Raw genomic sequence first — 10,995 nt, 5'->3', positions numbered from 1 at the left:
TTTGAGCCATTATCAGTATCAAGAGATGATACTGGAGATCTGTGGAGGTGCGACTGCACCCTGCGTGACGGGAGATGTCTCCCGTGCCCCTTGTTCGCCTACCACCTGTGTTAAATAATCCATCTTTGTGTGGATGTGAGGTGTGTGGGGTGGGTGTGAGGTGTGTGGGGTGGGTGTGAGGTGTGTGGGGTGGATGTGAGGTGTGTGGGGTGGATGTGAGGTGTGTGGGGTGGGTGTGAGGTGTGTGGGGTGGGTGTGAGGTGTGTGGGGTGGGTGTGAGGTGTGTGGGGTGGGTGTGAGGTGTGTGGGGTGGGTGTGAGGTGTGTGGGGTGGATGTGAGATAGTGGTGAGGTGTGTGGGGTGGATGTGAGGTGTGTGGGGTGGATGTGAGGTCTGTGGGGTGGATGTGAGGTGTGGATGTGAGGTGTGTGGGGTGGATGTGAGGTGTGTGGGGTGGATGTGAGGTGTGTGGGGTGGATGTGAGGTGTGTGGGGTGGATGTGAGGTGTGGATGTGAGGTGTGTGGGGTGGATGTGAGGTGTGTGGGGTGGATGTGAGGTGTGTGGGGTGGATGTGAGGTGTGGATGTGAGGTGTGTGGGGTGGATGTGAGGTGTGTGGGGTGGATGTGAGGTGTGGATGTGAGGTGTGTGGGGTGGATGTGAGGTGTGTGGGGTGGATGTGAGGTGTGGATGTGAGGTGTGTGGGGTGGATGTGAGGTGTGTGGGGTGGATGTGAGGTGTGTGGGGTGGATGTGAGGTGTGTGGGGTGGATGTGAGGTGTGTGGGGTGGATGTGAGGTGTGGATGTGAGGTGTGTGGGGTGGATGTGAGGTGTGTGGGGTGGATGTGAGGTGTGTGGGGTGGGTGTGAGGTGTGTGGGGTGGATGTGAGGTGTGTGGGGTGGATGTGAGGTGTGTGGGGTGGGTGTGAGGTGTGTGGGGTGGGTGTGAGGGGTGGGTGTGAGGTGTGTGGGGTGGGTGTGAGGTGTGTGGGGTGGGTGTGAGGTGTGTGGGGTGGGTGTGAGGTGTGTGGGGTGGGTGTGAGGTGTGTGGGGTGGGTGTGAGGTGTGTGGGGTGGGTGTGAGGTGTGTGGGGTGGGTGTGAGGTGTGTGGGGTGGATGTGAGATAGTGGTGAGGTGTGTGGGGTGGATGTGAGGTGTGTGGGGTGGGTGTGAGGTGTGTGGGGTGGGTGTGAGGTGTGTGGGGTGGATGTGAGATAGTGGTGAGGTGTGTGGGGTGGATGTGAGGTGTGTGGGGTGGATGTGAGGTGTGTGGGGTGGATGTGAGGTGTGGATGTGAGGTGTGTGGGGTGGATGTGAGGTGTGTGGGGTGGATGTGAGGTGTGGATGTGAGGTGTGGATGTGAGGTGTGTGGGGTGGATGTGAGGTGTGTGGGGTGGATGTGAGGTGTGGATGTGAGGTGTGTGGGGTGGATGTGAGGTGTGGATGTGAGGTGTGTGGGGTGGATGTGAGGTGTGTGGGGTGGATGTGAGGTGTGGATGTGAGGTGTGTGGGGTGGATGTGAGGTGTGTGGGGTGGATGTGAGGTGTGTGGGGTGGATGTGAGGTGTGGATGTGAGGTGTGTGGGGTGGATGTGAGGTGTGTGGGGTGGATGTGAGGTGTGGATGTGAGGTGTGTGGGGTGGATGTGAGGTGTGTGGGGTGGATGTGAGGTGTGTGGGGTGGATGTGAGGTGTGTGGGGTGGATGTGAGGTGTGGATGTGAGGTGTGTGGGGTGGATGTGAGGTGTGTGGGGTGGATGTGAGGTGTGTGGGGTGGATGTGAGGTGTGGATGTGAGGTGTGTGGGGTGGATGTGAGGTGTGTGGGGTGGATGTGAGGTGTGGATGTGAGGTGTGTGGGGTGGATGTGAGGTGTGTGGGGTGGATGTGAGGTGTGGATGTGAGGTGTGTGGGGTGGATGTGAGGTGTGTGGGGTGGATGTGAGGTGTGTGGGGTGGATGTGAGGTGTGGATGTGAGGTGTGTGGGGTGGATGTGAGGTGTGTGGGGTGGATGTGAGGTGTGGATGTGAGGTGTGTGGGGTGGATGTGAGGTGTGTGGGGTGGATGTGAGGTGTGTGGGGTGGGTGTGAGGTGTGTGGGGTGGGTGTGAGGTGTGTGGGGTGGGTGTGAGGTGTGTGGGGTGGGTGTGAGGTGTGTGAGGTGTGTGGGGTGGGTGTGTGGGGTGTGGGGTGGGTGTGAGGTGTGTGGGGTGGGTGTGAGGTGTGTGGGGTGGGTGTGAGGTGTGTGGGGTGGGTGTGAGGTGTGTGGGGTGGGTGTGAGGTGTGTGAGGTGTGTGGGGTGGGTGTGTGGGGTGTGGGGTGGGTGTGAGTGTGAGGGGTGGATGTGAGGTGTGTGGGGTGGGTGTGAGGTGTGTGGGGTGGGTGTGAGGTGTGTGGGGTGGGTGTGAGGTGTGTGAGGTGTATGTGAGGTGTGTGTGGATGTGAGGTGTGTGGGGTGGATGTGAGGTGTGTGGGGTGGATGTGAGGTGTGTGGGGTGGGTGTGAGGTGTGTGTGGATGTGAGGTGTGTGGGGTGGATGTGAGGTGTGTGGGGTGGATGTGAGGTGTGTGGGGTGGATGTGAGGTGTGTGGGGTGGGTGTGAGGTGTGTGGGGTGGGTGTGAGGTGTGTGAGGTGTGTGGGGTGGGTGTGAGGGGTGGGTGTGAGGTGTGTGGGGTGGATGTGAGGTGTGTGGGGTGGGTGTGAGGTGTGTGGGGTGGGTGTGGGGTGTGAGGTGTGTGGGGTGGGTGTGAGGTGTGTGGGGTGGGTGTGAGGTGTGTGGGGTGGGTGTGAGGTGTGTGGGGTGGGTGTGAGGTGTGTGGGGTGGGTGTGAGGTGTGTGGGGTGGGTGTGAGGTGTGTGGGGTGGGTGTGGGGTGTGTGGGGTGGGTGTGGGGTGTGTGGGGTGGGTGTGGGGTGTGTGGGGTGGGTGTGAGGTGTGTGGGGTGGGTGTGAGGTGTGTGGGGTGGGTGTGAGGTGTGTGGGGTGGGTGTGAGGTGTGTGGGGTGGGTGTGAGGTGTGTGGGGTGGGTGTGAGGTGTGTGGGGTGGGTGTGAGGTGTGTGGGGTGGGTGTGAGGTGTGTGGGGTGGGTGTGAGGTGTGTGGGGTGGGTGTGAGGTGTGTGGGGTGGGTGTGGGGTGTGTGGGGTGGGTGTGGGGTGTGTGGGGTGGGTGTGAGGTGTGTGGGGTGGGTGTGAGGTGTGTGGGGTGGGTGTGAGGTGTGTGGGGTAGGTGTGAGGTGTGTGGGGTAGGTGTGATGTGTGTGTGGTGGGTGTGATGTGTGTGTGGTGGGTGTGAGGTGTGTGGGGTGGGTGTGGGGTGTGTGGGGTGGGTGTGGGGTGTGTGGGGTGGGTGTGAGGTGTGTGGGGTGGGTGTGGGGTGTGTGGGGTGGGTGTGAGGTGTGTGGGGTGGGTGTGAGGTGTGTGGGGTAGGTGTGATGTGTGTGTGGATGTGAGGTGTGTGTGGATGTGAGATAGTGGTGAGGTGTGTGGGGTGTGTGTAAGAGGTGTGTGGGGTGTGTAGGGTGGGTGTGAGGTGTGTGTAAGAGGTGTGTGGGGTGGGTGTGAGGTGTGTGGGGTGTGTGGGGTGGGTGTGAGGTGTGTGGGGTGGGTGTGAGGTGTGTGGGGTGGGTGTGAGGTGTGTGGGGTGGGTGTGAGGTGTGTGGGGTGGGTGTGAGGTGTGTGGGGTGGGTGTGAGGTGTGAGGTGTGTGGAGTGGGTGTGTGGGGTGTGTGGGGTGGGTGTGTGAGGTGTGTGGGGTGGGTGTGTGAGGTGTGTGGGGTGTGTTTGAGGTGTGTGGGGTGTACGTGAGGTGTGTGGGGTGGGTGTGAGGTGTGTGTGGGGTGGGTGTGAGGTGTGTGTGGGGTGGGTGTGAGGTGTGTGGGGTGGGTGTGAGGTGTGTGGGGTGGGTGTGAGGTGTGTGGGGTGGGTGTGAGGTGTGTGGGGTGGGTGTGAGGTGTGTGGGGTGGGTGTGAGGTGTGTGGGGTGTACGTGAGGTGTGTGGGGTGTACGTGAGGTGTGTGGGGTGTGAGAGAGGTGTGTGGGGTGGGTGTGGGGTGTGTGAGAGGTGTGTGGGGTGGGTGTGGGGTGTGTGAGAGGTGTGTGGGGTGGGTGTGTGGGGTGGGTGTGTGGGGTGGGTGTGAGGTGTGTGGGGTGTGTGAGAGGTGTGTGGGGTGTGTGAGAGGTGTGTGGGGTGTGTGTGGGGTGTGTGAGAGGTGTGTGAGAGGTGTGTGAGAGGTGTGTGGGGTGGGTGTGTGGGGTGGGTGTGAGGTGTGTGGGGTGTGTGTGAGGTGTGTGGGGTGTGTGAGAGGTGTGTGGGGTGGGTGTGGGGTGTGTGAGAGGTGTGTGGGGTGGGTGTGTGGGGTGGGTGTGAGGTGTGTGGGGTGGGTGTGAGGTGGGTGTGAGGTGTGTGGGGTGGGTGTGAGGTGTGTGGGGTGGGTGTGAGGTGTGAGTGTGAGGTGTGTGGGGTGTGTGGGGTGGGTGTGTGAGGTGTGTGGGGTGGGTGAGTGAGGTGCGTGGGGTGGGTGTGTGAGGTGTGTGGGGTGGGTGTGTGAGGTGTGTGTGAGGTGTGTGTGAGGTGTGTGTGAGGTGTGTGGGGTGTGTGTGAGGTGTGTGGGGTGTGTGTGAGGTGTGTGGGGTGTGTGGGGTGTGTGTGAGGTGTGTGGGGTGTGTGTGAGGTGTGTGGGGTGTGTGTGAGGTGTGTGGGGTGGGTGTGAGGTGTGTGTGAGGTGTGTGGGGGGTGGGTGTGAGGTGTGTGTGTGAGGTGTGTGGGGTGGGTGTGAGGTGTGTGGGGTGTGTGTGGGGTGTGTGTGAGGTGTACGTGAGGTGTGTGGGGTGTGTGAGAGGTGTGTGGGGTGTGTGAGAGGTGTGTGAGAGGTGTGTGAGAGGTGTGTGGGGTGGGTGTGTGGGGTGGGTGTGTGGGGTGGGTGTGTGGGGTGGGTGTGTGGGGTGGGTGTGTGGGGTGGGTGTGTGGGGTGGGTGTGAGGTGTGTGGGGTGGGTGTGAGGTGGGTGTGAGGTGGGTGTGAGGTGGGTGTGAGGTGGGTGGGAGTAGTAGGGATGACATGCCACAGGTGATATTTTTTTTTGGGGAGAGGACCCCTGTGGACTTGACATGCCACAGGGGATATTTTGTTTCTGGGAAATATCACGTGTAGCATGTCAGGGTTTTCAGGTGAATTTGGGGAGTCACAGATTTGGGATTAAGGATTTCTTATGAGAAAAATAATTTCCGAGATCTTAGAAGTTTGTTAAGCATTCTTATGATGAAAATAAGTAGGAAAATCTTAAAGAAAAGTTTTAGAAAAATCGTGTTTGTGTCACAGCATTTCCAGGTAAACTCTATGGACAACCTTTGCCCGTTTTCAATCACACATTTTCCAAGAGCATTTTCAGAGAATATTGTCTTAGATGTTTTGTTAAGGAAAACAGACAACTTATCCATAACATTTAGTTTTATATCCATTTACGGCTATTTCATCTGTAAAGACCAAAATTGAACAGAGCCCAGTTTTAAGCTCATATTTCATCAGAGACCAGTTTATACCGAAATTCGCCAGAGTCTACTTTGAGAGCAAATTTCATCAGTGTCCTGTAATCTGTAAAAACTTGACAGAGACCATTTTATACCCAATTTTCGGCAGAGTCCAGTTTATGCTCAAATTCGCCAGAGCCTACTTTGAGAGCAAAATTAGTCAGAGACAGTTTTAAGCTCATATTTCATCAGAGTCCAGTTTATGCTCAAATTCGCCAGAGTCTACTTTAATAGCAAAATTCATCAGAGTCCAGTTCTTGATCGAAATTCATCAGAGTCCAGTTTATGCTCAAATTCGCCAGAGTCTACTTTGAGAGCAAAATTCGTCAGAGTCAGTATTTAGCTCATATTTCATCAGAGTCCAATTTATACCTAAAAATGAACAGAGTCTACTTTGAGAGCAAAATTAGTCAGAGACAGTATTTAGCTCATATTTCATCAGAGACCATTTTATACCTAAAAATGAACAGAGTCCACTTTGTCAGCAAAATTAGTCAGAGACAGTACTTAGCTCATATTTCATCAGAGTCCAATTATCAACAGAAATTCGCCAGAGTCTACTTTGAGAGCAAATTTCATCAGTGTCCTGTAATCTGTGAAAATTTGACAGAGTCCAGTTCTTGATCGAAATTCATCAGAGTCCAGTTTTCTAGCAAAATTCGCCAGAGTCTACTTTGTGCCAAAATATTCAGAGTCCAGTTCATGATCGAAATTCATCAGAGTCCAGTTTTCTAGCAAAATTCGCCAGAGTCTACTTTGTGCCAAAATATTCAGAGTCCAGTTCATGATCGAAATTAATCAGAGTCCAATTAAAGACCCAAATTTGGCAGAGACCACATTTTCGCTACTAGCAGTCCAATCCCCCTGAAATTTTAAACAGTCATATTTCAGACGTAGTAAATAAGATCAAGTCAGTTACAGAGCTCCAGCTCTTGTCCCCCTGTATTTGCATATTTTCTCTATATTCACTGTGTTCTTCGTATTCTCATCCGTGTTCACTCCATGTTCTACAAATGTTCACAGTCCCATTCAGTTCATATTTTCACAAGTATCTCCATTTTTTCTGTAATCTTTCTCTTAGTCTCATTATGTTCTCTACAAAGTCTAGTCATATTTTCTATGTTTTCATGTTCATCACATGTTCTCTTTACAACTTTTATACTCAATATTCATGCTAACTTCCATATTTTGTGTTCTTTGTCAATATTCATGTTCCTCTACAAGTTCATGTTCCTCACAAGATCACTTCGTTTTTCACCTTCACTTACATGTTTTCTACATTCTTTGTCATATTCTCCATGTTCTTCACAAGTCCATTGTTCATTCTTTGTATTCCCTATTCTCCTTATCATGTTTTCATGTTCTCTGTAAGTTCATATTCCCAGCATGTTCACTGTATTCATCAACTTTTTCTTACATGTTTTCTGTGTTCACCGTATGTTCACTGTGTTCATTCCCCTACTTAACCTCAATTATTTATGTTCTTTGTTTCTTTTAACCAATTTGTTTCTTCCATTCACTAACTAGTTCTTTGTCAAATAATATTATACTGCATTACAGTTCCCTCAACAATTTTAGTCACCAAGTTTTATTTTCAAAACTATATCAAAGTAATTCTCGTTGTCAACTTAATAGTTCTACCAACCCCGTTCTTAAACAAATCTACACTTTATTCAGTTCCAAATTTACAAAAGACAAACCTTTCTTGTAACTTCTTAACTAAAAATCTTTCGCCAATCAACTGAAACATAGTCACTTTCCTCATTTCTCAACTAACTTATTATCCAATCAACCAAAAATTGTCAAAGGAATCTTTCCAACACTGTTCATAACTAAACTTATTCCCTAGTCATCAGAAAATAACCGTGTTCTTCATGTTTCATTGTCATTTCATAACTAAAATTATCCATCAATCAACAGAAAAAGCCATGTTCATCATGTTTTGTCTTTTTGCTTAACTAAAATTATGTTTTGTCAAGTAAGAAAAAATAACCAAAGATATCTTTCATCGCTGTTCTTAACTGACATTATACTTTGGGGGAGCACAAAAATAGTCTCCCTCGTCATGTTTTCTCTTTTTTCCATAACTAAAAGTATTCATCAGTCAACTAAAAAATAGTTACTTCATCATGTTTCCTTGTCATTTCTTAACTGAAATATCACTTCTCTCATTTAAAATAGTCAGAAATAGCCTCGTTCAACACTGTTCTTAACTAAAACAGCCTTTCGCTTAGCTAAAAAAATTGTCAAAGGAATCTTTTCAGCACTGTTCATAACTAACTTTATCCATAGTCAAGTAAGAAAATATAGTCAAAGATATCTATCATCGTCGTTCTTAACTGGCATTATACTTTGTGAGCACTAAAATAGTCACTGTCGTCATATTTTGTCTTTTTCCTCAACTAAAAGAGTCAAATGTAACTTTTTCAACACTTTCGTAACTAAAATTATATGTCGCTAAGTAAGAAAAAATAGTCAAATGTAACTTTTTCAACACTTTCGTAACTAAAATTATATGTCGCTAAGTAAGAAAAATAGTCAAAGGTGCTCTCCGTTACACCAAAGTTACTCTTCGAGAAATCAAAGACACTCTTCAATACATCAAGGACTTACTCAAAGACACCAAAGTTACACTCTAAGACATCCTTCGAGACATCAAAGACATCCTTTAAGACTTCAAGGGCACTCTTCGAGATATCAAAAGACACTCTCAAACACTCAAAAATTTACTCGCATCCTCAAAGTTATTCTCAGAGTCATCAAAAAGTTAATCTCAGTTATCAAAATGCTATTCTCCAAGTAGCCTTTCATTCATCAGAGAACTTTCTAAGACATCTTCGTTCATTAAAGTTAATCTCAGAGGCATAAAAGTTATTCTCGGAGCTATCAAAAAGTTAATCTCTAAAACAACAAAAGTTAATCTCTGTCATCAAAGTTGATCTGCAAGATATCTTCGAGTCATCAAAGTTACTTTTCATTACATCAAAGACGCGTTCAAATACTACCCATGTTCTCAGAAGTCTTTCTCAAAGTTTTTCAAAGAGCTAACAAAAGTTATTCTCAGAGTCACCTTCGTTCTTCAGAGAAACTTTCCAAAACATCTTTGTTCATCAAAGTTATTCTCAGAGTTAACAAAGGTAATCTCTAACTCACTCTCAGTCATCAAAGTTAATCCAAGAGACGTCAAAGTTAATCCAAGACATCATCTTTCATCAAAGATATTCTCTCTAAGCCATCAATGTTCTTCTCTAAGACATAAAAGTTATTCTCTATGTCAACAAAAGTTATTCTCTGAGCTAACAAAATACTACTCATGTTCTCAAAGACATTCTCCAATTCATCAATGTTGTTTCAAAGACATCAAAGTTAATCTCAGAGTTATCCAAAGACATTCTCAAAGTCATCTAAAGTTATTCTCTAAGACATCAAAGTTATTTTCAGAGCTATCAAACTTGTTCTCAGAGTCATCAAATGTTATTCTCGAAGTCATCAAAGTTATTTTCAGAGACATCTAAAGTTAATTTCTATGTTATAAAGTTATTCTCAGAGACATCTAAAGTTAATCTTGGTCATCAAAGTTGTTCTCTAAACATCAATGTTGTTCTCCAAGACATCAAAGATGTTCTCAAAATCATAAAAGTTATTCCCAGAGCTATCAAAGTTAATCTCAGAGTTATCCAAAGATATTCTCATGTCCACAAAAGTTATTCCAAGAGACGTCAAAGTTGTTTCAAAGACATCAAAGTTAATCTCAGAGTTATCCAAAGACATTCTCAGAGACATCTAAAGTTATTCTCTAAGACATCAAAGTTGTTCTAAGAGTTATCAAAAGTTATTCTCAGTCATGATATGTTATTCTCTAACTCACTTCCATTCATCAAAGACATTCTCTAAGTCCTGAAAGTTATTCTCTAAGAGAAACAAAGTCTTTCTCAGAGCTACCAAAGATGTTCTCTAAATCATAAAAAGTTAATCTTAACTCACCTTCGTTCATTAGAGAAACTTTCCAATCCATATTCGTTGACCAGAGTTATTCTCAGAGTCATCAAAGCGATCTCTAATTCATCTTCGTTCTCCAAAGTTGTTCTCTAAGACACCTTCATTCATCAAAGAAACTCTCCTTCTTCCATCATGTTATTCTTTAAGACATCTTCTGTCATAAAATTTTCTCTCCAAAATGTAACTAGTTCAGCTTTTCATACCAAACCTGCATTTCTGTTAAAACATATTTTCTTAGTTGCTTTACCCTAAAACTGTTCTCTGAACTACACTGTTCAAACCTACGTAGCCTATCCTCTCCACCCAATGTTACTTAGTTAACGTAACGTTCCTAAACCTAGCTTTACCTATCCTAACATACCTTACCTTCCCTAACTTAACCTAACTTTACCTATCTTACCTATCTTTACCTATCTTACCTAACTTTACCTATGTTACCTTACCTTCCCTAACTTAACCTAACTTTACCTATCCTAACATAACTTACCTTACCTTACCTTCCCTATCTTACCTAACTTTACCTATCTTACCTATCTTACCTAACTTTACCTATGTTACCTTACCTTACCTACCTTTCCTAACTTAACCTGCTTAACCTATCTTACCTAACTTTACCTATCCTAACTTAACTTACCTAACTTATTCTGCTTAACATAACTTACCTTACCTTCCCTATCTTACCTAACTTTACCTATCCTATCCTATCCTAACCTAACTTGCTTTACCTAACTTAATCTTACATTCCCAAACTGATGTATCCTAACTTATCTAGTCAAACCAGACATGATCTAACTTAAGTATTCCTTCTTGTCTTTGTGTTTCGTCAATCATTGTCTCATATTCATTTACTCATTTCATTAGTTAATTTCTCAAATGGTCACTTATGCATTTCAAGTGCTATTTTGTTAGAGATTGGATATTTAAGCATTTCAAAGAATTTTTGTTATATATGGGAACTTACTCGTTTCAAGGGCTAATTTCTCAAATGGTCATTTTTGCAGATCAAGGGTTATTTGTTAAAGTTCATCAAGTTGCCCATAAGTTGTATTAGTAGGTTCTATCTTATGTTCTTATTTCCCAACCCCTTAACCTAACCTCTTGTAATCTTAGTGTATTTAGTAGGTTCTATCTTATGTTCTTATTCCCCAACCCTTTAACCTAACCTTTCAGATGTAGTTTGTTGAATATATTATCCTTTTCCTAACCTTTCAGATGTAGTTTGTTGAATATATTATCCTTTTCCTAACCTTTCAGATGTAGTTTTGTTTCTCCTTTGTATATTTTTACCCAAACCCACCATCCCACTTAACCATTCTTTCCTTCTTTACTTTGTTTTTCACATATAAGTTCATTCTTTATCATAGTAATAATAAAATTACAATAGTAAAGAATCAGATCTACTAAGACTTGAAATTGAGAAACAAGAGCTTAAGGGAGTGAGAGCATGAAAGAAGAGCAAGGAGTAAGAGAGAGGGGGCG

At 46.4% G+C, this 10,995-nt stretch overlaps 1 protein-coding gene across 5 annotated transcripts in view; it reads right to left on the bottom strand.

Annotated features, from left to right (window-relative positions):
• Window positions 1-10,995, bottom strand: part of LOC123774932 (TWiK family of potassium channels protein 7) — a 114,694-nt gene that overhangs the window by 58,759 nt on the left and 44,940 nt on the right. The window lies entirely within an intron of this gene.

This window comes from Procambarus clarkii, chromosome 92 (genome assembly GCF_040958095.1).
Source record: "Procambarus clarkii isolate CNS0578487 chromosome 92, FALCON_Pclarkii_2.0, whole genome shotgun sequence".
Lineage (NCBI taxonomy): Eukaryota > Metazoa > Arthropoda > Malacostraca > Decapoda > Cambaridae > Procambarus > Procambarus clarkii.
The sequence above is the reverse complement of the archived record's forward strand: the minus strand, read 5'-3'. Positions and strand labels throughout refer to the sequence as shown.